General features: G+C 38.4%; 1 protein-coding gene across 1 annotated transcript in view; it reads left to right on the forward strand.

The window, feature by feature from the left end:
* OXR1 (oxidation resistance 1) overlaps nucleotides 1–27,251 on the forward strand; it is a 214,938-nt gene that overhangs the window by 17,457 nt on the left and 170,230 nt on the right. The window lies entirely within an intron of this gene.

Genomic DNA, 27,251 nt, shown 5'->3' on the forward strand with positions numbered 1-27,251 from the left:
GGAACTGGTTTTATTTTGTGCTRGTATTGGAGGAAAACAGTTGCTTCTGTATGGAGAAACCAATTCTTCTGGCTTCAATTTGTCAATGTCTTTCTTGCACTCTTTTATAYTAAAAATATATTTACATCAGTAGCAGAAACAGATTGTAAGCTGGAAACAAGASTGCTCTGCATCAGCACCGTGTTGTCTCAGCTGCCAACGGCCTTTGCAGCAGAATTCCAAGTGATGTTGYGGTCACAGGTAGCAATAGTAATAGAGGCTTTTTCCTGGGCATATTCCCTCTGTTCAGTGGGAATTAGAGATCTGAGGGGCACAGCTGAGGAAAAAAGTAATCTTACTGTATTCAATGTATGTTGACAATCATCTTACTCAATTTAATTGGTCTTCCTTATTAGATAACTCATCCTCAAAAACCCCTATAAGCAAGCTCCTTTGAATTAAGTACATTCCCTTCAATTCCCCAAATAAGTTAACTGCTTTTGAAGATATAAAGCAGATTAAATGTGTGGAACCCTGAGGTGTTTATAGGAGATCAGGAATACTAGAGAAGGCTGGCATAGCATGTCTGCRCTGTCTGTGATAATAACRGAAGATGCCTCAGGAGTGTRTGTTATCAGCAGGATCCAGAAGAGATAGAGCATCTGTCTGTGTGGCAGGGGAGGGAGGACTCTTTCTATCCCCTTGATATGGATGCYGAGTATCAGCTTTTCCTTCCTCACAATTGCTATTTCATCAGGAASAAACTGGAGAGCTCATTGCTCTGTGATTGCTGCCTGTTGAGTTGGAATAACGAATAACTCTTTTCTTAATACTTTTTATTCTAAGTRAAACTGAGGAGTTCTTCCAAACAAAACAATAAAACTGCCTTTATGTCTCACATCTGCTGTTCACAAAAGTCACAGGTGTGGGTTTTTGCCCCTGCTTAAGGTAAGGCATTAAGAGCTGTGAGGGTAGTCAGTGGATTTCTTGTCTGTTTTCACTAGAATACATTCAGATGAAGAGCTGAGCTCAGTTCTGTTCCCAGCCTGTCCTCTAGCATGTCCAGTAACCATCAGCTCCCACGGATAGAGATAGTTACATTTATAATTATCAGTACAGGGTGAGGATGGGGCTGTGTATTTAACATTTATGCAGTAAAAGGTAACTTGACAGCCAACACTRGGGCAGAACTTGACCTGCAAAATCCTAATTACTAATTAATGAGCAAGCATCTAAGCTGACTTTCAGCTTCCAGCCCAAGTGTTCAGCAATGAAAAATATCCTTGTGCTTGTTAGGAAAAGTAAAAAAAAGAAAAGAACTTGTAAATCATTGGAGATGTGATAAGCATGGAAACTCATAGTGACAAAATAACTACATTTTATTGTTAACAGTGAGTTTATTTTTACATAGCAAGTTCCTAAAAGATTTGAAGCACAACTGCACATTTATACTCTATTAAAGTTCTGTCCTTATTTATAAAGGCAACAGCAAACTAACTATCCTTGAATTGGAAGGAGCCCTGTTAGTTATTTATGTTAAATTAATCAGATTATGTTGTGTTTCCCAAACTCTCAAGTGAAAAAAAAGTGACAAAAGTAGTTTATCACATAACCTGTGGTGGAGGCCCTGTGTCCTCTCTTGGYAGTTTCCAGGAAGGCTGAGACATGGTAGAGAAGGTTTAGCTAAAACAGGACCAAATATGGTTTGGCTGGTAGATGTGGCTGTGAAGAGCTGGGTGTAGCCAGCAGGAAATGTAGTGAAGGGGGAGCGCAAGAAGGGTTTGCCTTGTGCTAACGGAGAAGGGAGATCCATACTGGATTGCCTTGCAGTGATTGTCTCTTCCAGATGTTTTGCAGGGTAATAAACAAGCTTTGAATAATGGACAGTACCTGACTGTGGCTTGGTTTCTATTTCCATGTGATAAAGCCAGTTCCTGCTTACTAAAATTCCACAGAAACAGTAAATCCCAGGCCTGTTTGTACTGGATGTTATTTGTGCTTGGCACCTCCTTTTGAGCACTGCAGCCTTTCTCTCCTCTCCAGATGGAATGGATGGGATCTGCAGCTGCTTGCTCTCTGGTGCTGTTTCTGAGGTGCAGAGGAGAGAGGGAATGAACCTCCAGCTGATTTTATATGGGTCTATTTGCAATAAAAACCAGTGAGTGCAGCTCTGCTAATTATTACACAGGAAAGATAATGAGAAATAACAATGATATTATATATATTATGCAATAACAACACCAATGTATTGCATAATGTTCAAAATATTAAAAACTGTGGAAGGTTTCTTAAGAGTGTTGTATATTTGGAAAGTAGGTTTTGTTTGTGCAGTTGTCTATACTAGGGTCTTGTGACTGTGTTATGCAGTATGTAAAAGAAAAAAGCAATGTTAAGTGCAAGATACTTCACCCTTCACTGTGTGCAGAAGAGAGTAACACGGTAGATGTCAAATATTAGCCATCCCTTAGACTTCCCTCTTTTTCAAAAACATAATATTTAGTTTACTTTTCTTATTCCAAAGAGACATAGTATCTTTCTTTTCTTCAAAAAAGATTTCTACTTGCATGATTAATATGTTTCCTGCATACTGCAAAGAATAATATCTGCTTCACTSTGGTACCCAGGCTGATTCCCCATCGACTGCTCTCCAAACTAACAGGAGAACTATTTATGTTTGCAACAAAAAGAAACCATGCTGGTTCTGAGTGTGGTTTTCTTGTTGACATTTTAGAAACTGTTTCAGGCTCTTCTTAATATTTAGACAAACAAATASGTTTGCTTTTCTGTGGTGCTGCTGTTGACATTTCCTAAGGGAATTGCTGAAGATGTTAACAACTTCCCAGCACAGGCATTCTGTAATGGAATAGTTCTTTGCTTGTGTCCCTGACACAAATTCCTTTTAACTGATGTTTTTGCTGAAGGTAATGTGATTGTGATAACTTATGTGAGTCAGGGTAAATGTGAATCAGTCCTGGCTATTTTAGGGAGCAGAAATGTCTGCTAAACTCCTTAGTGTTTTGCTTCTTGCAGATATAACAAGCAGAAGGTACCAATTTATTGTGTGCCTCAGAGCCTCTGTGCTGCACAAACATCTGCAGTGCAGAGTGKGAAGAAGGTCCATGAGGAGCATTGGTAACTGGTGAAGCCTCACAGCCAGGGACACTTGTAACTCTACCCGCAGAAATTGGTCAGTTTGGGGCTTGGCTAATTTTGGGGCCAGTAGCCATGACAAACAATCACATAATGGTACATGTCCTTGTATGTGTGGTGTGTGCCCCAAGGGTGCTGTAGGTTACACACATGATGTGTGTGAGTTGAACCTGTGCACTGCTGTAGCTTTAATATCTGCTCAGTACAAACAGGGTTTGTAATTACATYAGCAATTAAAACCCAGGGCTATTCACTAAGCAGGTTGGGTTTTGTTCTGGAATCCCTGATCCCAGTCTTAASCTTTCATATGCAGCCAGCCTGTTTAGCCTGTGCCTTATTAAAAATGCCCACACTGTTACTACAAGAATCAGTTATAGTTTACAATCTTTTAGCAAGAATTTATCTTTTTCTGACTGATTGCAGTGTATTGCAGCTATGGAACAGATTTTCCTCAGAACCCATTGCTGTTTCAAAATCTTTTCAACTGAGAAACGTTTCTGTTTCTGGGATTAACCTAACCTCAGCTGTTGTATCCTCTACATTTTCAGTGCAAATGAGAAAGTCATTTGCAAGACAGTCATTTTGGCCATGTTTGTTCTGTTCTGGAGCCCTTCAGCTGAGGCTTCGAGAGAAGCAGTCATTGTTGGTCTGTGGCTGTTCCCCTGCCTTGAAAAAGAACAAAAAYTGTCAGGAAGAAAGATATTCATCCTAAGGGTAGACTCCAGTTACATTAAATAGAATAGGAGCCACTTGGAGATGGGACTGGAAGGCAGCCAAAAGGACACTGTGAAATTTTTCAATAGTCTGTCCCTATGCCTGTCTTSCAGTGATCGACAGAGAATGTAATTTCAACCTTCAAACTATTCACTGCAACCAAAGGGRACTGAATGCTGTTCTGGCTGTATTTTAAAGAGCTTTGTAACCTAGATGAGGAGATACTCTTCTCTCAAATGTGCACCTTCTTCTACTATTGCAGGAAATCATTGCAGGTGTTACTACTTATTGATTTAAGTAAATTGTCCTTTTGTCTGTTTGTATGTCCTCTTGTATGTGTTTCATAAGAAAAAAAAATTGACCTTGACCAGTGGATATAACACATTTTTAATGAGTGTTTTGATAAAGGATTTCTCAGATGGTCCTTCCTGCTTGTATCATTAGCTGGAGATGGTCAGCCAGGAATCRCCGAGTGAAGTCATGTTTTGAGGCATTAGTGTTTTGACAAGATCAAATGGTTTTCTTTGCAATGTCTGCAAAAGGGTTTAGTTGTATGCTGTGCCTTCTTTGTGACAATCTCTCCGTTTTATGCATGTACAAGCAGATGCCTTGTTATTTAYAGCAAAATTACAGCCTCATCAATCTCTAGCAATTTCAGGCATGTGTTTTGCAGTAACATTTTCCCTTTCCTTGTGAGAGATCTCTGTACCTCATGTCACTGTTGGGAGGCATGACCCATTGAGCCTGTTGGGTCATCTCAGCTGAAGTGAGATCAGAAATGGTCAGCTGCCACTTGGTTACAGACATCCCTTCCCAGTGGGATGTCTACATATATCTCCCAAGGAAGAGGAGGAGCTGAGGCCTTTTAATTTAAARCATTGCATTTTGGTGAAAGTGGTGATACAGGAATATAAGAAAAATAGGAAATTGCATTATGTAGGTAAAAATTTCATTCCTGCTACAGGAGTATAAGAAAAATAAGAAATTGCATTATCTAGGTAAAAATCTCATTTCTGCTGTCAGATATTTGGGAWTTTTTTTTAATTGTGTGTATTCTAATACTTTTTCAGTACAGTCTTTCTGTTTTCTTTTCTCCTGAAGTGCAGAGTTGTATTTGTATGCCAGTTAAAAGCACCCTGTCCCTTTTTTCTATACATAGTGGTAGAGAAATAGTTGCTTCAGTAGACAGGAAAGCTAAGAGGTGAGATATGTCCTCTGTGAGTATGCTTTGGATATAATGAAGTAGAGCTGACATTTGGCTTCAGAAAGACGATCAGTAGGTTTCAGGAACTGAAAATCAGAGGTACAATAGGTACACACTCGCAGCTTCCCACAGAGTAACCTTCTCTGTTTTGCAAGTAGGTGTCAAAATACAGGGTAGGGAAATGTTCTGCTCAAAACCCAGTAGTCCTGCCCAGGCAGTGGGAGAGGGCCACGAAGTGTGGTACTTATTATGAGATTTGTGGGATGTTACACAAACGTGGAGTGTTATCTAAAGTGCCCAGTGACCACAGCTGTAATCATGAAGAACAGCGTTTACCACTGTGAGTGGTACATTGGCTTCAACACAAACTGTGTGGGTGCATTCGAGAGCGAAATGACGTCCTTCGGTTTTTCCAGCAGTGCAGGAAGGGCAGCTTTCTGCCATGCAAAAATCTGGATTTACGTCATGTTCACAGCTAATGTGCTCTTCAGGATGGATACTTTCATTCAACCCAATCAAATTTTTAAAATGTTTGGCAGATAGAGGAGAAAGAGACATCTAATATCCACCTTTAAATCTGGTCTTTAGCAAACATTCTGAATCTAGTGTCTGGCTCAGATTTCTGTCTCTCRGTGTGCTTGTGCAGTCTTTTGCTTTTAAAGACCGTGATCTATGAGGTGAAAATAATGACAGATGTTTCCTGTAATGTGGATGGCGTGGTTTGCTGTCATGGTGATCCTGGGTTTTAAATGGGCACTGCTGCTATCCACAGCCATCCTGGGGGTTCCTTGGGAAAAGTGGGCTTTGTCCAGCCAGAGCTGCATCTTACACCTCAGTGCCACACAGATGCTGTTCCTAATCTGTCTGCAATGAAATGGCCATAAAATTTCCTATTATTTCTTTTCTGAGCACAACTAGTTCATGGTAAGTACTCTGCTTTTTTTCTTTTTCCCCACTGTGCAAATTRCAGTAAATAAGAGGGCTGCAAAGACTGAATGAATAAAGAAATGAGACAAAGRAAAGAGAAGTGAAAGGAGTGAGGAGTGAATGAAAATTAGGGACAGAGAAGTTTACATATGTATAAATATTTTGATGGCTCTAGAAAGATGACTAGACTCAGGATTATTAATTAAGACATAGCACAACAGAAATTACAATTTATAAAATATGGGGGAAACAGTCCAGGTGTCTTACATAATAGTCATAAGTTTTAGGTTTTTTCTGATGTATTTAGGTTTAGAAAATAAAATTGAAACAAAAATAGAATAAGGAAAAGTGMACAGTGGACCACGGAATGAAGGTGATCACAAAAAGAAGAAAAGCAGAGAGGGCTACGTAAATCCCCTTTGCTCTAATGCCATTTGTGCTCTGAATAATATTKAGAGCCCCAAACATTTAAAAGGTCATTGTTTTATGCCTACTGAAAATACATGTATTTTTTTTAACACAAAAAGTCAATTAACCTGTGGAGCTGATGTTGCAGATTTCTAGGGAATTCAAAAAATCTTCCGCATTATTCAGCAGTAATGAAACACTAAGGATTTTTTGAAGACAGTGTGATGTTTTTTCTAAGGGTTACCAGAAAAACCCCTTTTGCTTAGGGAATGAAACTTCTGGCTGACAACAGTGTGGGAGAAGCTATCCTGAGGTTTTGCTCGTGGGTGCTGGCTGCTGGTCAGTAATTGGACCCCTGTTCTCACAGTGGTTTTCTACACTGGCTTTTGTGGTGCTTTAGTTCTTGTTATGTGATGAGGCTAAATCACACAGCATTTTCATTCTAGAAAAAGTGGCCAACAGTGATATCTCATTCTAAAAACATCGTGATCTGCCAAGGTTACTTGTGAAGCCATCACCAAGCCAAGAGCARACTGCAGACATCACAGTTACTGCCCATCCACTTCCCATTTCTGCAGTGAAGGAAAAGCTTGTTGGATGAGGGTCTAATGATTCACATCAGCTGGTATTTCATCTGCCATAATAATGGACCACAGTAATAATTCCTATTTCTGTGTGAGGGGTTTGAGTACAACTGAATGAAAATTTACTCACAAGATGAAGACATTGCTATTTTTGACTCATTAGTTTGGATTTAGGTTTTCTTGAGTCATTAAGAAGGCRTGCTTTTTTTATTTCAGCATAGAACTACTTCATTAATAGAAGAGTGTTTGGGTTTTTACCTGATTATTTTTGGTTTTTTTTTTAACAGTAGTTAAATGTTTGCTTCATTGTGCTAATGAAAGGAGAGTAGAAGTTTCAGTGCTGAAGTGTTGCTTTATTACTGCTTCCTGCATATCCGTCTCCTGTTTGCTCTYAAACTTGCCAAATCTTTTTAATGCGTTGCTTTTGCATGTCACCATGAGATGGAGTGGGATTATTTCAATTTTCTTGACTTCTTTCATTAAAATGACTGACTTTTAAACTCTCTTTTGGTGTTTAATAATAGCCACTTTTGATACAGTAACAAAAAAAGAAAGCCTAGACTTTTAAGAATATTCCAAAGAGGCTATRAAACAGACTATCAGATTACTGTTCACTTGAAACGATCTTAGTGATAGAGAGATGAAAAGAAATTTGCATAACTTTTCAAACAGGAAAAGAAAGAAGACAAGATTGATATCACTGTATCAAATATGATGCTGAAGAGTTTTGCATTTATTTTCTTACAGTTCTTTTTGGCCTGCTGGGTTAGTGGATGACAGTAAAGATACTTAAATTGATCTGGTTATTTCTTTCTCTGGTGATTACTTGAGAGTATGATTTACAGCTAAGAACCATAATGGCACCAAATTTAAGCAGTCAGAAAATTACTGGATTAAATTTAAAGATAATTTCACATGGAAGAGCTAATTCCTGATGCCCTATTGAGTCTTGAATTTACTTTGTAGCAAAAAAAAATATAATTCAGAATAGAAGGAGAAAGAAATAACTACAATTTCYGCTGTAAGCTAACGTTGAATTTCCTCAGCCTTCCCCCCATTTTATGTCTGGACTTAAAATAGTCACATATAAATGTAAAATGAATCAAGTATTCCATATACAAGATGAATTTCATATATCTGATTTTTTTTCTGAACAACACATATCTTTAGCAGTCTTCTTTCCATGCATGCTTAGTAGCATACAGAAATTCCCTGGAAGGTGCAGGAAAGAACCTGAAAACTGATACAGTGAAGAGAATTTAAAGAAGGAATATGAAGAAGATGGATTGGCAAGTTGTGGAGGTAATTCTGTCCATGAGAGTATGGTAATGCTTCCCAGTGGTATACCCCAAGGATACCAAATATATCTTTATTCCTCTTTCTGGTCCCCACTCTGCATTGGCATGCGTCATCCAGTGAGTTAACAGTGAACTTTCTGGTCATGAGATTRGACCCTCATCTATAAGTTACATCAGTTTAAAGCTAAGTCCCAGCTCTGAACACTTTTGGGTAACACAGGAGAAGGAATTCCGTTCCCTGTGTGGGTGAAAGTTCTTTTAAATATTGTTTGTAATAGGAATAACTTGAGAAGAAAAGAGCTTCATTCCCAGAGGAAACTACTGCAGCATCTAGTTCGATAAGGGAGCTTTTAATTTTCCTGCATTAGATGTCATCTTACACAATTGCCAAGAATTTTGCTGCTGATGTTAGCAGAAGCAAGTTCAATGCCTGGATGAATTTTTTGTTAATTGATGTTAGTGYTCAGAATTATCTCCTTGTGGCTTGACTTCATTTTTTCTCTTTTATTTTTTATCACAATTTATGATAGGAAAAAGGCTTAGAAAGGTTTATTAAACCTGTCCCTTTTCCCCTTTAAAACTGTTACCCATGTTCCATCTTTATAATGATTACTTAAATACCCCTTTCTGTCATACTTATTTTCTAACACTCCCTTTCTGAATGGACCAATAAAACAGTTCTGAGGGATCATACAAATGTATTAGGGGATTGTTTTTTTTTCTCCTTGGTATCTCCAAGAAGCCAGCCCTACTTCTGGAGCAGRAACACTATGATAATATATCACAGGCTTGTTATATCAATTACTGTACAATATAGCACAAGCTGCTAAGGTCTTGTTTTACAAAAAGGCTACCAGTTGTAATGGCACACTGAGGATATTTAATAGCAGTCATGCAGAACCCACTTTGTCACTGCTTTATAGTGTGTGAGATAACAGCTCAATAAATATTCTGGGGCAGGCTAGATAAACTGATCATTAAATATGAAATCTGAAATACTTCCTTGGTTTCTTGCCAAAAGTATTGAATRCATACTGTGCATTTACAACTCCTCCATGACTAGGATTTGAGTTTTTTTACTTTGACAGATCTTGTGTTGCATCATTAATTGGGAGCCAACTTTGAATTATTTCAGTATAATTACTACCTTTGCAGAGTGAGGTTTTAAACCAACAAACACATGTGACCATTTATTGCTCATGGAATATGATTAGAATCATCATTAGAATCACTGGAATATGGTACAAACTAAACATTCCAACTTGAAAGGGAATTGCACGTTTAGGCAATTCTATATTTTCTTAAAGCCCAGCTAAGYTGATTCCACATGACAGTGGTTTTAATGAGGCTCAATAAACAGTACAGTTTGTAACCTCAGGCCAACTGCTGAGCAGAAGCCAAGAGCAGTGCTACAGCTTTAGTGAACCCATTACTGTGAAAGATGCTGGATCCTGGAGCAGCCTGAGTCACTCATTGCACAAGAGATGAAGCTCCAATAAATAAAAATGAATATCTAAGGTGACGGGTGACAACTTCATGCATACGTGATTTTCTCTGATTTGACAGTGCCTTGATAAAGTCTTAAGGCATGTGGCTTACTAGCAACCATTTACATTTTTAGCCATTGAATCTTCTATTTTACTTGCAGACATTAGCATTTGGGGCTTGTGGTTTCCTATAGGTATTAAAAATTTGCTTGGCTTATGCATTGGACCTAAATCTCAGAGCTACTCAAGATCTAGAACAGCTCCTATAAACTGTTAGGTTAGTCAAAATGCTGAAATTATAGTTTTCTTCACCGATTTACAGTTATTTTTATTAAATCCCCTTAAAAGGGAATTGATATAGGTTGTTTCCTACCCTTACAGCTGATCTTAGACCGTGTTCCCCCACCAGCATATTCACTGACCTGGAGCCCCATAAAGGTCTTCATCCCCTGTGAACAAGGTGAAGGAAATGGCAGTTAAAAAGCCACCAGAGGCAATATAACTCATCTTTTAAGGTGCTGTGACTTTCCTAGTCTTTATGTAAACATTCCTAAAGGGTATCTGGAAATAGGGTACAAATGGATTTAGGGCTAAAAAAGATAGAAGAGYAGAACTGAGATATTTAGTCTTGAAGTGAACAGTGAGGAAAACTGTGGATGATTTATGCAAAGGTATAGACCAAATTATAGACCAAATTAAACAGAAGAGTTGTCAGCACAGGATAAAAAAGTTGGTCTTGTACAAGAAAATACAGAAATTTGYTTACATTTGTGGGAATAGTAATGCTTGGACCTGATGATCTTACATGTCTTTCCCAACTTAAATGATTCTGTGATCTGCATAATGTGCTGGACTGTTTATTCATATTTCTCTGAGATAATCTTACCAAAATTGTTTAATTCCAAGAAGTTAATAATGTTTGCCAAAATTGCGATTCTTATATAAGTTTTTCCGGTCGTCTTTGCAAAGTTGCTGAATCACAGTTTAAGTGGTTAATGCTAACTACAGTCTGATAAGAGGTTTAGCATTTATGCTTTTGATCTTCAACCTGGTAAGACAGCAGAAAAAGGTGTTAAGATAACACAGAGCTAGAGAAAAAAAGATTCTGCAATCAGATTCTGCTCCCTGTTTAGTGCAGTTAAATTACCAAATGGCAACAACAAAGACTAAGTTGTCATCTGCTGACATTTAATTCAGTGGAAAACAGGAAAAATGCACTGTTAGAAAGTAATATCAGAAACACTAAGGATGTGCAGAGATATAAAGAGACACATAAACACAACAAAAATCAATATGTTTAGTGTCCTCAGTTCTATCTCCACTTCCCAAAATGGTAACATTTCTATTTACAGTTGGAAGTTATGTCCTCAAACAGTGGTGGCATTGCAAGAAATGGTCTGGGGATGAGTCAAGATCATCACACAGACCATGAAGGGACAAACCACAGTTTTTTAATCAGTGGAGGAGGGAAAATGAATATTACTAATACACTATTTTCTTTAGAAGGTGTCAGGCATGGTACAATGCAGACCTACATGGCTGAGCCAAGTCACAGAATGCAAGCAAACTTTGAATTGGTATATCAAACACTTGAAGTTCCAGGCAGCAGCATCCTTAATGTGAGATTAAACAGATGTTGCTAGTTTGGTTTTGCTAGCAGACTGAAAACTGGTATTTTAAATTGTTTTGTAAGTGGCTTTCATGTTTCTTCCTAGAAACYTAGTATTTCCTTCTAAAGGAGACTGGCATGAAAAGAGTTTTGTATAATTTTATAGTGTTGTTGTCTGTTGAGTGTTAAAATATACATATGGAAAAAGAATGATCAGGATCATCTTCCTTGCCTGTGATAAACCAGAGCTTTTATAGGCCTAACGCTGTAAAAAAAAAAAAAAAAAAAAAAAAAAAAAAAAAAAAAAAAAAAAAAAAAAAAAAAAAAAAAAAGTTGGGTTAGTGACCCTAACATATGATTCAGGACCGATGCTAGATCTGAACTTTAAATGATCTTGTATTCTAAAGAAATTGGCACCTAATGTTTTTTCCAGTGTTGGTGTTCCTGAACTGAGTATGTGATTTCTGAGGCACGGAAAGAAATTAGGTTTCTGTGCAGAACTCCAGGATTTCAGTGGTTCCGCCTTACAAGTTGCACACTTATTTACTGAATCATAATTTATTGGTGTTCAACTCTGTAGAAATTAAAAAAAAAAAAAAACAAACCAAAAACCTAAAACAGACTATAAATCCAGAACCTGATCCCTTCTAATGCATATCTGTAGGTTCTGTGGCCAGTTTTCCTGACCCTATGAGGAGTCAATGATCACTCCAGAATTTTTTTGTGGTGCCTTGTATGCACTCCTGTGATAATAAATCAAGAGACAAAGTAATTTGATTTTGAGTGGAAATAGATTAGGCATAWATAATAGCCAACGCCAAGCCTCAGACATTTTCATGTGGTGAAAGGAGATCGCTCCCTGCTCTTCATTAGTGTTTGTAGTGCCTGAGACAGATTTTGTGTGGGTGTGGAAATTGTGCTGGTGGAAGTCTCATCACGTTTCATGCATGATCATGATGCCCCGTGCTTGAAATCCCCTACCACAGCCACATGGGGGACGAGCTACTCTTGTAACTCTCTTCATGTGCTAACAAGGCTGTGCAGGAGGATATCTCAGTAATGCATCTGGGATGGATTGATGATATTCCCTTATTGATTTGTTCTTCTTTGCCTTGAGAGTCTCAAGCTCACTTCTGTGCACTTCAGTTATTAAAAATTATGTTTTAAGTTCCTAACTGCAGGCAAGTTTTTGGATGAGTGGTGTGATTCTCATGATCAAAGCATGAGCTTTGTTTWTTCAAGATGATATATATACAAGCATCAGAGAATTGTTCCTGCACCTGCTGAAGCTTCTCTCTCATTCTGAATATCAGAGAAATAATCGTCTTTCTTTTTTTCTTCTCCATTGAGATTTGCTCTTCGGTTGATAATCCTTCTAGAAGGAAGTTTAGATATGAAAGCCTGGGGGCAGTGATAATCTGGAAAAAGAGATATTCTATCAGTCTGTGTGAACTTTATTGTTCTGGCTAGAAGGACTTAATTTGGCCTAAGCWGCCATCCCAGATTACTGCAAACTGGTAACTGAGTGAAAAATTGATAGTATTTTGTTAAATTGTTACTTGAGTYGTTATTGTGGTACAGCCACTGTTCTGCTGCTGTGGTGTTATTTTTCTCAAATAAGGTTTGTTTATTTAGATCTTGATTTTTACACACAATTAGTGAGAGACTATCAATGCTAGGTAAAGRCAGAACTTTAGAATACATTGAAGTATTTATAACTTCAGTGGTTCTTTTTTAACCAGAAGGTAGCAAATGATCACAAGGAAGGTTAGACTGCAAGAGGCCTAAAATCAGAACATTCTACCCAGGAAGTAAAAGACAGAAGTGTTTGTGGAAGTCAATGCACAAAGAAGGACAGCTTCAACTCAAGTTGAGAATCTTGTCTGTAGGATTTTTGCCTTAATCCCAATTTACTTTTAGGGACTGGTTTAGCCTTTAGGCCTTTTTTTAGTCTGTTTTATATATGGATAATAATGGCTTCATCAGTGAGCCTGATCATCAATTGTTAATTAAATTTCTAATTATTTCTAATAAGAATATAAAAAAGAAAAATGTCTTATTAAAAATCCCTGTCATATTTTATTMAAGAAGCTGACCCTCTAATTTTCATGTTTCTGCAAGGACTGTAAAAATGCCACTTTAAATTAGATTTCAGCCTATTGATGTACTGCTAAGTACAGTAACCATTCCATCCTTTCTGTTTGAATGCCAAAATTTCAAGTTATACCACAACATCCTGATGAGCATTTCTACCRCAGCTAAAGCAAAGCCTTTAGCACTGGAGTCTGCACTCAGAGAGTCTGGATTTAGAATCCCTTACTCCTGAAAATGTGTAACTAAATCGTTACAAGATTGATTAGCTGAAATGCTTATGTAGAATATTTCCCACTGGATGTGCATTTTCGGTTTTGCTGTGATGTGATGGCAGAGGCTGTGCTGRGAGCCCCTCGGTCCGTGTCAGATGGGGCATTGCAGGGTCACAGCAGAGCTGATCTGCTGCCTCTACAGAAGGAAAGAGCTCTTTTTACCCTCCTTTGGTGAGGCAGCCCTGCAAGGAGAGGGGAAGGAGCCAGTGCTGGGGGCTGGAGGCATTGGCAGCACAGGCAGCCTCTGTGAGCAAAGCTGTTCGTGAGCCTTGCAGAGCTTCACCTGAGGAGTCTTGTAAGAGACAGTGTTTCACAAAACTTTGAAATAATGAACAGAGAACAAGCATGGTAATTGCTCCCTTCCTCTTCCCATCTCTCTTGAATGTGAATTAGCTGCCAGCTAGAAGATCTGAAGAATACAGAAAGGAGAAAATGACACAAAATACTGTAGCAGTTACGATATTCAATCCTGAAATGTGTAGAACCAGACAGTCCTCAGTGATTCAGTGAAGAGTTGAATTCATTTATATTTGAAGGGGAACTGGAGTTTTTGATATTTAATTTTTTAAAACGARTGTGTGGTCTTCATCTGAGTCCTGGCTGCTGACAGACAGCARAGGAGCAGCAGCAGCACAGCTGGAGGAGGTGGCATTTCCCACAGGGAGCATTTGCTGCTGCTCACAGAGGACATATCTCATGCTTCTCCACTGCAAATCCATAAAGCTGTTGGTTGCACAGAAAAAAGGAGGGTGGGGATGCTCAGCTGTCTGCATATCTCAGCCTCCAACATCAACAGTGGCACTGAAAATGGCATTGAAATGACATTGGCTTTATCTGACGGCAAGGAGATGTATAGTGACATTAAAATAAGGAAAGAAATAAAAGGATATTTGTTTATAAGGGTCACAGTTAGAGGTGTAGATGTGTGTCCATTTGAAGGGTGGTGGACAGGGAAGAGGCAGGGTTGGAGGCAGAACTGACCATGCTAAACCTGAAAAAAGGGGCAGTTCCAGCAGTCAGATAATTTCATATCACAGAATGTGTGGCAGGTTCACAGTCACAGTGCTGGTTTTGTTGCCACTGTCTCCCAATGATCAGAGGCRCAGTGAATAGCTGTTCCCTTCTCCTGCCCCAGCCAAACACCAGCATCCTCTGAATTAGCAAAATCCCAAATTGCCTCATTCCTGTGTGAGCATTGCTTTGATACAAATGGGCTCAGGGGAAAAAAGTAAAACCAACCAACAAGTGAGGTGAAACAGAGTCACTAATAACAGCCATCAGCTGTCCTGAGCAATTYTGAATCACGTACCTGCACTGGCTCCTGTTATTAAAATCATGTTATAAATGCAGACTTGGATTTTGTAAGTTAAAAATGAGCAATGATACAGGAGCAGCTGCAGCTGTGGAAGGAAATATGAGTAGTTTCATGGCTACATTTGGTCTGTGTTGTAAATACTCTCTGTTGTCATTAGGAAGGTAAAAAGAGTTTGTGGAGTTGAAGACAGTACAGCAGAGCTTAGTGTCTCAAAACCTCATCTTTTGTAAAGGATATTGCATATGCTGATAAAGTGCTTGCATATAAATATGTCACTTATAGCTATTCCATGGATATATGAAAGGCAGAGGAACTCTTCTTGGAATGGGCTCCTTCTAGAACTTTTACTGTTGTTTTGCTGTTTTGCTGTTTTTCCCAGCAGTAGCCTAAAAATAGTTTGAACTGCTGTGGTTCAATGCAGGTACCCGAATCAGGTGCCTGGTAATAAAATTTGAGTAGAAGCTCTGCGTGTGTTCTGTCAGGAAGGTGTTAAGGTGTTTAATGACTGTCTTTGCACGCTGCTAATTTGGGCTGGTATTTTTAGTTGTGCTCCCAGTAGGAATGGCACAGAGTTTTTGACAGCTTCTCACAGACAGCTTCGATAGCTGCCTCCTGCAGGGAGGGGCTACTGTGGAGTTACAGTAGCCACCCCACCAAGGTTAATGCCTGCTTTACTCTGATAAACCAAGTTTTTAATTAAAAAAAAAAAAATAAAATCCAGAAACAAAACAACCTCCTAAAACTTCACATCCCATTCTTTCCACTAAGATACTGATTTTTTTTTTTCCCCCTGGAAGTTCAGGGGAAGGGATTCTGGATGTGTGTTAAAGCTCTGTYTATACAACTTATTGTATTTTGTACCTGCTTTAACCTGCAAGTTCTTGATGGCAAGTGAAGATTGTGGCATTTTTCTTCTTTTGTAACAGTATGTTAGAATGAGAGAAGTACYTCACAGAGCTTGTGATAGACTATGCAATGGACTTTATGAAAATCTGCAGAGATACTCAACCAGGATTTCTTCAGATAAATTATAAAAAGAAGACGGGAACTTAAAATGATGTGGGTTTTTTTTTTTAAATTATAAAAAGAAGAGGGGAATTTAAAATGATGTGGAATTTTTTTTTCTAATTTTCTAGTTCTTTTTATTTGCTAARACTGCATATTTAATATTTCACATATGAAATAATTCAGCAGCCTAATAATGATACAAATAACCTGGGATAAAAATAAATTAGACACTAAAAATCATAGCTATAAGTAGATATTTTTGGTTACTCTAATATTCCTAATCAGAACTACTGTTCCACAAAAGGTTGTGAAATAGTCCTGTTGGGCATGCAAGGTTCCTCATAAGCAGTTCTGATTTTCTAAGGTCTGACTTTGATCTTTTACAGTATTTGAGTTTTGATGGGCCAGAGCCCTTCGGATTAGTGCTGGAGGCATGGAGAGTGCTGGAGAGAGAAGGAATGCTGTGATGTATTAGTACTGGATTGCAGCTGACATGCAGAGTAGATGCCTGGATTGTTTTAAACAGTAATYATTTTTGGTTTTTGTTATTGTGGTTTTGTTTTTCAAACCCAGATAATACTCAGTTTTTAAGCATGATTTCAGGAGTGGTTTTTGGTATTACTGAGAGTTCTTTGTAATTGCATTTTTGGGTGGTAGAAATACCCACAAAACTGAGTACTATATTGTTTTTCTCCAGTAGTCTTTAKCATAAAAGAATTTATACTACATCTCTGCTGGACACTGCAGTTTGCTTATTATCCTGTTTTCAKAGTCTGCTGCCTGTCCTGGCTTTTATTTCAAAAATGTGCCAGCACTGGAAGTCAGGTGGGGGGTACAAAGTATTGGCAGCAGTAGGAAATAGGGCATTCTGCGGGCTGTGCAGAAGGAGCAGCAGCTGGATGGTGGCAAATCCRAGAAAGTTGAACTCTCTGTGTGTAGACCTGAGAGACTTGGAGCTAAATCACAGGTAGGTCCTGAATTTCTGCACACTGCTCTTCTCTGTTCTTTAACTAAAAATATTTTCTGGAACGGAGAGTGCGGGCACCTTGCTTTGGACTTTCCTAATTCCCACTGTGTTCAGTGCATCTTTCTRTTGATGAAAGCAGAGCAAGTATCACTCTTTGAACAGACCAGGCTCTTTTGYGCAGGAGCATATGGAAACACCCTAAATGTCAGATGAATGTGCTGGGTAAAATGTGCAAGCTGCTCACATAAAGCTGCAGACTGTTAGCAGAGATTGTTTTTTGTGAAGGAACATAGGAGGTAAGAGGGGTTTGGCAGAGAGGAGGACTCTCCTGCAGGCTGTGTGACCTGAATGGATGGCTCCTAGGACGAATGGATATCCATTCATATTCCTAAAACACTAGGAATCCTTCAACTAAATGTTTCCACATAAAATCAATTGATTTCTACCCCATAAAAAACTTCTCCTTCAAAAAGACAGCCTTTTAATTGTTGCTGTCAGCTTACAATGACTACTTCTAACCTAGAACATCGAATATTACATTTCTGGTCATAGGAGTGAGTCTAGATAGGTTGTAACCCAAGTGTAATTTTATGGCAAAAAATATGAGTGTTTATACAATTGATGTGGTCTTGCCTTGGTAGCATTATAACTGGACTGCTTTTCACCTACTTTATTCTCCCCACAAAAATTTCTATTAAAAAAATGAACAATTGAATCAATAGATTCTTTTGTAGAAATTTTGTTACCTAGGGATAATGTACCAAAAAAAAAAATAAACACATTTCCTCAGTGTAAGCCTTGTATTCACACTGGATTTTGCTGTCATTTTACCTAAAGGCAGTAGTGTCACCACTGTGGCTAATGAGAGTCACCAGGCTTGGTGCTACCTTTTTAATTTCTTTTCCTTGTCTCAAATATAGGCAGAAGTTTAATTTCTCTTACTGTTTGGAAATATCTTTTTAAGGTTTTGTTCATCTAAGCTCTGTTTTGAGCTGTTGAATGCTTTGCCTTTGTTTTCAAGACTAGAAGTTAATTTTCTTCTAAGTATTTTCCACATRTAATCATTTAAATTCAGTGACAATTCACCTTGCATCCTTCCCTTATGAGCTGAGTAGATTGAACTTTTTTAATTTAGCATTATGGGGCTTATTTTTCAGCTGCAGGGTTACTTTTGTTCTCCTTCGAAATTTTCAGGAAGTAGAAATAATAGAATTTATCATCAGAAATATCATTTTAATCTGGTAGTGTTTTAATTCAATCACATACAAACAGAGAAAGATTAAGCTATTTAATCTAAACTATTTAATCTAAACTATTTAATCTAAACTAGCCAGGACCCAGGTTTTATGAGCGACAGGCATGGCTTTAGATAACCAAGTCTGTCTTTGAGCTGTCTCCTTCCAAGTCAAAATCTTTCAGCCTTGTTTAGAAACCTATTCCTGTCCTGRAGAACAAAAAAAGACAAAACTTTTTCCAAAAAAATCTTGTTGCCTGGCATTAATTACTTTTCTTGCATCTAATTACTGGTAATCCCTATGATGACAACAGTGAAAAAAAAAAACCTCAGAGCTCTTGAATTTTTCTGAGAGTGGTAAGGATATGTTTAGGTAGCAGTAAATGCTATCACATTTTAATGAGGAGAAAAGATTTTGAACTAGCTTTTGAATCTAAATATAGACATTTGCAGTTAATTTTAAGTGTGTGTAGGAGAGGAGAGTGGCCTTTTACCCGGTATCTCTCTAAAGATACATTGCTACATTGCTCATTGGAGAAAAATACTGCTTTGGGCCTGATTCAATACACACACTTCTTTATTAGAATTACTGCACAAAAAAAAGAGGAGTCAGTGACTTTCACAGAATTGCACAGTGAAATGTACTATAAACAAGAAAGGTTTTCTTAATGCACTTAATGCCATTCAGCACCACATCTTGGCAGGTTTTATTTGCAGGGGTTCTTGGGCACACACGCTGCCACGTGGATTGAGTGCTGTCTCACAGGCTGTCAGCAGAAAAGGCTGATCATCTYTGCAGGGAGCTGGTGCCAAGCTGGGCGCTGCAGGGCTATTAATTCCAAACTCTTCCACCATCTGCTTTCAGGAAATAGAGAGGGGAACGTCACTGACCTTCGGGGTGTTTTTGCCTTTGGCTATTAGACAATCTTCGATGGTACTGAGCCCTGGCTCTGAGCTCTGCCTGCAGTCCCTTTCTCTCACTCCAGTTCCTACAGTGAGCTTGAAGGTGTCCAACCCATTAGAAACTTCTGAACACATTTCTTCTGAGTATTATAAAATTAGATGGAAAATTATGGCAATGGTAAATCAGCCTCTTATATCCAGTGAGGGTTGATTCAAAAGCAAATCAAGGAGTGCACCAGACACTTCTTTAACAGAGTGAGCACATGTCCCAGCTGCACAGGGATTCCTGCAGATTGCGCTGGTGCTGCTTCCTTCACAGTGGGAGTCTCAATGGCCTTTTTTTATTGGACACAATAAGACTGTCAGCATGGGGAATGAAATTCATTTGAGACTCATGCACATCTGCCCTGGCCTCTTGCACATCTGCACTGGCCTCTTGCACTTGTAGGATTTATTTTTGACTTATTCTGTTGTGCTTGGAGTGCTTGAAGTGTCATTTGCAAAATTAATCCTTGAAATGGAGGAAGAATACTCATKGCATTTGCAGAAATTGAGGGGGACTAAAATCCTCATTCAGCAAATATTGCAGATGTCATATTGTGCTAAAAAATTGGCATAAATGTTTAGTGGTTTTAGTCTAATTTTAAAACCACATAAAAATTAATGGTCAATAGACATCTGAAACCTTTGAGTATTTTTGRAAACAAGAGAAGCTTTGAATTGACTATGAAGATTATTTTATGAACTTTTAAATTAGGTTTTGTTCTTTCAAATGACAGTTTAGRAACAGACATTTACATATTGGTTTGGTAATATTTCCACTTGAAAAGCGTAAGAAAAGAACAAATTTGTTTCTATTTGAACTAAACTTTGATGAAAAGTTTAGAAATTCCTAAATAAATGTGTTTTTTTTTTCTTTTTTAGATAAGTATGAAACATATTTTAGGGATATTCTAACTATTTTTTCAATCTGTGACTTTTTTTTTCTGAAAARCATATTTTTTTCATTCTCAAGTAATGAAAACTTGACATTGATGGTTTAAAAACTATTCTGAGGAGCTTTTTTTTTTTTTTTTTCACTGACAGCTAAATAAGTTCCAAGCAATTAGTGCCAAAAGTTAAAGCCAAGCACCTTCCTGAATGATTTATAACTTCATCATCTTATATCTTTATTTCCCTCTTTTTTTTAAGGCAGAGTTTTATTATGTCAGGTGATGTCCAGCATCCTAATAGTGACTCTCCCTCTGTAAAGCTGCTATTCAAAGCTGGAAACATATTTTTAGTAAAATAGAATTTGTCTGCAAGAGCCTGGCATTAAATGATGTGCTGGAAATAGTTCAATATTTGTTGTAAAATAATGTTAGGGAAGGGAAGTAATAATACAGTGCCCTTTTCTAGTAGCTGAGCAAGTTATTGGTCTTAGACTAAATGCCTTTGTGTGAAACAATAGTTAATGTTGAGTTTTTCTGTGGTCTTTTGCCAGAAGATTATGGATAGCAAGGAAGTTGCTCCATCAGTCCTTTAACTCATCTATTCTGTAAGAAAATGAGCTTTCAGCACACGTTTACAAGTTTGACATGACAATACTATTAAAAGGAGCAGTCTTTAAATCTTCTTTGACCAGTTTTGTCCTCAGATGGGTGTAAAAGTGTGCAAATAAAATTATTGCAGCATCTTACTAATTTCTGATTCTCTTGCCTTCTCCCAGAGGCAGAACTGCAGGGGCTGAGGCATCTGCTGCTGCTCTGCAGAAGGCCAGAGCTAATCATTATATTGGCATTCAGTCTCTCCCTTGTGTAATCCTTGTCCCTTCCCCTCTTTCCAAATTCCTTCTGTAAATATTAATATGTTGTCTCGTTTGAATTTTAAGACTGATCTTTTTCCCCTAAGACGAATTTTCTGCAATTATTTATGCAGTTACCTATTTCTGAAAGATTTTCTTAAAAGCTATWAACTCAGTTTAGGGCTATAAAACAAAGCACTTTCCCTGACAGTGAAGATGAAGGAAGCTAGAAAGGTTTGTTTACTAAAACATTCAAACTTATTTAGAATTCAGAGAGTAATTCCTGTCTGTTCAGACAAATATTTGTTCCTCCTGTGAGGGTGGTTCACTGTKCAATGTGATAGACTGTGTACTGATGCCAGTCTCTCTTCATCAGTGATTTTAAAAGCAACAAAAGTCAATATTTGGGACAAGATGATCTGGTAAGTAAGATTCTAGAAAATGTATGGAAACTTCCACTGTTGTGGTGTCCTCTTCATGAACAATTTCAGAGATTTGGGGATTGTCACTTCTTTCATTCCTCAACACAGGCAAAAAACTTCCACCCCACAAATCTCCCTGTGATGCAGTGAGAAGCCAAACAGTCCGGTGGCAGCAGCAMTCATGCCTTGTTTCAGGTATGAGTTTCTTCCTTCCCTGCTGTACATTGCCACAGAGCAAAGCAAGGGACCTTTTCCCAGCTTCTTTTTTACTCTTCTTTCTCCCTCTTCTCAGGTCTTAAGGTTGCAGAGCACTCAAGCTGTGTGTGCAAAATCTGCTGCTGTTTCAATATTTATTTATCTTCTTTCACTCTTTCTGAGCTGTCTGGAAATGAACAATTGGAAGAACAATGCTTGCATCTTTAGTTAAGTTGCTGCTAATTTGGAGTAGATGCAGCACTGCTGTAATTCTTACCTGGGAATCTCAGACATATCCTTCTCTCAAGAGGCAGATATCTGCTTTTGTCTATAATAATGTTGAACACCTACAAGAGATTATACAATATTCATACAAATTATTTCTGTCTTCTTTTGTTTCCACAGTGTCCTTAGTGATAACATAGGTTGTCGATTACATTATCTGTGTTTCTAGGTTTGAAGTTTGTTTTAGTATGGTTTTCTTTTTTTTYCCCTTTTCCTGTGTKGTGCTAACAATCTCTGAGCTGTTACGAGTAAGACAGTATTTTTTGAGTGAAAAAATAAATACCATTTGACAGTTCACAACTGCTTTTAAACAGAAGAGGCCATTACTGCAGTAACATGTGATGGCAGGCAGAATGACTCTGACAGAGCGTGCCTGACCTTGGCACGCCAAGTGTTGGTCCAGCTGTTGYGGTTCCTCCTGTCGGTGATGGCTGGGGTTTGGCAGCAGCAACATGAGCATGAAACCCTTGTATTCAGGAGGATCATTTATCTCCTGCCTGGTGGTGTTTAAATGGTTGCTAGGGAAGACAAAGAAAGGCCTGTTTGGAGAGGAAGRGGGTTAGAGGCAAACTGGTTCCCAGTCCATTCTGCATGTGAATAGTGCAACACTGCAGCAACRAGAGCTCCAATGGGAGATTTGTTTATTTTTAGCTGTAATACAGCTTCCCATTTGTTTGTTATCGTGAATGTAAGCTGCAGGCTCCTCTGTCCGCATGGGTCCTAGGAATGCATGTAGAAAGAAAATGTGCATTAGGAGCAGAGCTAGAGTTGTTTTCAACAAGAGGCTTTCAGAGGCTTTTTAGCCTAGAGAAACTTACTTGCATGCACTGATTATATATTTGCTTGAATCTTTTCATGATTAGTCCTAATAGGATCAACTCTGTTTGGAATGATGACAGGGATCACCTTAGTAACTCCTTCCAATTTACATTACTGCTCTGAGCAGTTTTCTGTTGTGCTGAGGAATAAATCTTATGTATCAAGTGCATTGGAAATTCAATAAGAAACAGTTATTTCCTGTTTCTTMCATCTGTTGTGCTTCTCAAACCTACACAGGAGGTATGGTAACTACATAGGAGGAATGTGGAAAGTATAAATTATAGGTCCTATAAGTCCTGGCAAAACCATTARCAAAATTTTACTGCATGTGTGCATGGATATTTCTGAAGTTATTACTGCTTCCGTCTCATCAGCGGATGTTCCTTTTTTCTCAAGAGTCCAAYACAAGAAAAGAATATATGCAAACTTGAAATGAGTGGTGGAATAGAAATCTACTCCAAATATATTTGCAACTAGATCTATRTTTTTGGACTGGCTGGATTTCTATGATGTGCAAGACAAGGTGCTSAGCAGTATTTCTCTCTAGAAGCCAGCTGCTGAACCTTCCCTGCTGGGCTTGGGTTTCTTTTTTCCCCAGTTCATGTCACTGCTTCTTTATGTTGGCCAAGAACACTTTGTCTAGCTTTTATCCATGGATTCCCAGATTTGGGTTAAGGCTAACAGCTTTCTATCCCTTTGTAATTAAACTGGTTTTATGCACTGTGTCACATGGTAGGCAGTGACAGAAGGCTCTAACCAGCAAGAATCTGTTTTTTTTTTTCCTTGGGGAGACCCTTTGAACACAAAATGCGTGTAAGAGACACATGGTAACCAGCTCAGCACAGCATTGCAGTTCTCTGGGGATATGGTTGGGCAAGTCAGTGATCTCCATCTGAAATGTGGGGTTTTGCAGGAGGAGCAATGCTGCATTTGGACAATAAAATGTCTGATATCACCAGTGTCAGAGAAATGGGAGAGGAGGGCAGCAACTGACATTAGTTTCTTATACCTCAAATCTGACAGATTCATGTAGCGCAGACATACGGTCTGGATATAGATCCCAAGATAGAAGGGTCTGCATCCACTGTTCGATGGTGAAATATGAAACACAGCTTGCATTTCTGGAGCATTGCTCTGAACTGTTGCCTGGGCCACATGGAAGTTGTCAGAACAGCTACAGCCTTTTAACTAAAAGCCTCAGAAGGAAGRTCTACATATGTTTGTTTCTAAATTAATATGATCTAAAAAGAGGACCGAGAATCTGCCATGGTGCATGCAAATAAAGGGGGGCTYATCTCGATGCCCAGCCTCACAAGTGTCGTGCTGACAAAGATCTATGATTTCCACGTTAAACATTCTGAACAATGACAACTTCATTCTGCCATGTGTTTCTGCTCTGTGCTGGAAGAGATCCAAAACCCTCATATCAACATCACAAATGAAATTGTGTGAAAGCGTCTGTTTTCAGATTAGAAAGRTTTATTTATTTATTTATTTTTAATTTGGCATCTTCTTTTGGAAGTAAAAAACATGGACCACAAGTGACAAAGATGTACCATACAGAAACCTTTCCATTGAAATTTATACATCCCTGTTAAACATTTTACCCCTGATGAAACAGCATCATTCTGTGGGGGGAGAAAAAACACCCCAAAAGAACAAAAGCAACCTAAAATATTTTGTCAAGTTTTGACAAGGTCTAGTCTCTTTTTGGAGAAGTCTCAGAGTGAACAGATTAACTCAAACTATTTGGTTCTCTTTTTATCTCTTGACAGAAAAAAAAAGCACATAGCTATTTTCTCCCTAAAGATTTTTTTTAAAAATATACTGCAGCCCCCGGCCTTCTGACACAAGCATGCATCTAGCACTGCCTGCTAGGTGATATAAAAAATTACAGGCCTGGAACCAAAYGTCTCATTGAAAACTAACATGAACAAAAGTGTCAGTCAGACTTAAAAGTGTTAGCTAGAAAAGCTAAATGCTTCTCTATGTGCCTTTTTCTAATTTGTCAATGGGTGGTAACAAGGTCTGTTTCCTCCTGTTCCCCAGACTACAGACCTCAGTATGAAAGAACAAATTGACAGCATTGTCTTAGTCCAAACTCATGGTAGCAAGGGATACACAGCACTTGAGACAGGTGCTAATTTTGGTGATGTTTTTGAGGATCAGATGCATTGGCATGTGCAGGCTGTTGCACATATACCAGTCAAAATTCTGTCCCTGCAAACATTAGTTCTGTACTTACAGGAGCACTATGGTTCCAATAGGTTTTAGCTAAAAAAATACACTGCTGCTTTGACAATGTTGTAGTGACATACTTCACTCTGTTTKTTTGAAAGTGCCAGGTGATACATGAATGAAAAATTTTATTTAATATATTGATCAGGTTATTTAAAAGCTATGAAGAGTTTACACTTCTCTTTTCTTAGAGAAYAAATATATTTATTTACTGAAACTATTCTCCATATAGAAGGTGATTAACTTTTTATGAGAGTTGAAGTAGATTATTACACATGCCCAGAGAAGTGYCCCATCCCTAGAAACATTCAAGGAGRGGTCAGACAGGGCTCTGAGCAACCTGATCYAGTTGAAGATGTCCTGCTCATTAAAGGGATATTAGACTAGATGGCAAGTGAAGGTCCCTTGCAACCCMGACCAAGCTCAGAGCTTGTATGCCTGTGGAAATCTGTACCTGCAGAATACTTTGAGAGCCCAGTGAAAAACAAATATCCTGGAAGGGCTATCAGATGCTTCWTCTTGGKACTTGCAGAGGACAGCTCCTCCTAYGAAACTGCAGTATTGTTAATAAACCTCATGAAGTTTTCAACCGTACAAATTCACATGGTGTGATATTACAGCCCTCACATCTCTGCTCTCTGTAGAGTCTGGGTTTTAGTAACTGTGATCCAGGATGTGTTTGCTCTTCCCTCCTTGGATGGAAAGTAGAATGCTAGTAGTGCAAAAAAGTTTTCTTTTCTCCTCTTGAGGCACTGCTTTTCCCCTTTTTTCCCTCTGAATCTCCACTTTGTGTTACAGTTCTGTAGGGCTTTGCTCCTCTCTGAAAAATGCAGTGTTTGCAAGGAAAGAAGCTGTAAGGGCAGATGAGCCGGGCCCAATCTTTGTGACTTCTGATTCACAGAACTCTCTGGAGATCTTTGGATGCATCTAAAGTTACTTGAAAGTCACTTAGAGGAGATGTAAATGAACATGATTTTACAATTCTTCCTGAAAAGTTATAAATAAGATCCAAAGAAACAGCTTTTTACGTGCCTTAAACCAACCACTGTGCATTGGGTGTCAGTGGGGGTTGTGGGGTGGTCTCGGTGAGGAGGGGTTGAGGCTGCCCTGTGCCTGGCACAGCCAGTCCCAGCTGGCTTCAGGACACCCACTGCACGGCACAGCCAAGGTGGGGATGCCTCTGTGAWAAAACGTTTAAGAAAAGGAGGAARAGAARAAAAWGGAGGTGRAAGAGTCTGGAAKTTGAGCCTGGGAAGGAAGAGGGTTGGTGAAGGTGGTTTTAGTTTTGTTTTTTATTTCTTACCATCCTATTTTGTTATTAATTTATAATAAAATTAAATTAATTTCCTCAGGTTGAGCCTGTTTTGCCTGTGATGGTAACTGGTGAGTGATCTCCCTGTTCCTATCTTGACTGATGAACATTTCCATCTGACCTTCTCCCTCTGTCCTGMTGAGGATGGGGAATGAGARCAGTTGGGTTGGCACCTGRCAGACAGACAAGGCCCACCATACACAATCATCAGGTGTCATTAGAGACCTGACTTTAAAACAAAAAGTTTGGAGTGGAKCTCTAAGATTTAAAAGTCAAACAAAACCCCATGTCTAGCTCCACTTTTTTTACTCAACAGACCATACTCAGCACTAATACTTTAACTCTTGTTTGCAATGCAAGCATTGAAYAATTTTAGTTTTTCAGAATAAAGAAAAAAACCTCAAAACCTCCATGTTCTTGGCGCTTATTCTGTTTATTTTGATWGCTCATATAGGGACAGCTTTAGAAACTTTTTGGTGACTTTGGCTCATTGGTTGTAAGCAAACTGCATTGTTTTATGGTCCATTGTTGAACTTGCCTCAAGAACTGATAAATACATCGCTAAAACCTGGAACCTTGTCCAGTGAAAACACAACTTGTTATGCCTGTGCATCAGAGCTAATCTTCATATCAAGCAATGAGAACTGACAGTCACTTTGGACAAACAATTCTCATGCCATTGGTTTGACTAGATCTAAGATATGTAATGAGACAGAGACTCTAATGTATTTTTATACTTCCAGTTTTACATGAAGAAAAATTGTAAGAAATTTCTCAGTTGCTAATATTGTGTTGCCTTCCCCCCTGGCTTTGGTGTGCYGAAATAGTTTCCCTTACAAACCTTGCAGGAACTTAAACAATAATTTGTAACTGGGATTAAATAAAATAAGTATCCGCTCTGGTTACTTAACAGAGCATTTAGAAGAAATTACGCTGTTCAGAAAATTGCATGTRGCATCAAAGCCAGGATTTATTTCTACAAAATCCTATTACACTCAAGGTGTCACACTGAAAAAAAGAATCATCTATTATCCTCCATTTGCT

This window comes from Malurus melanocephalus, unplaced genomic scaffold, assembly GCF_030028575.1.
Source record: "Malurus melanocephalus ecotype Western Australia unplaced genomic scaffold, MMel_1.1 scaffold_258, whole genome shotgun sequence".
NCBI lineage: Eukaryota > Metazoa > Chordata > Aves > Passeriformes > Maluridae > Malurus > Malurus melanocephalus.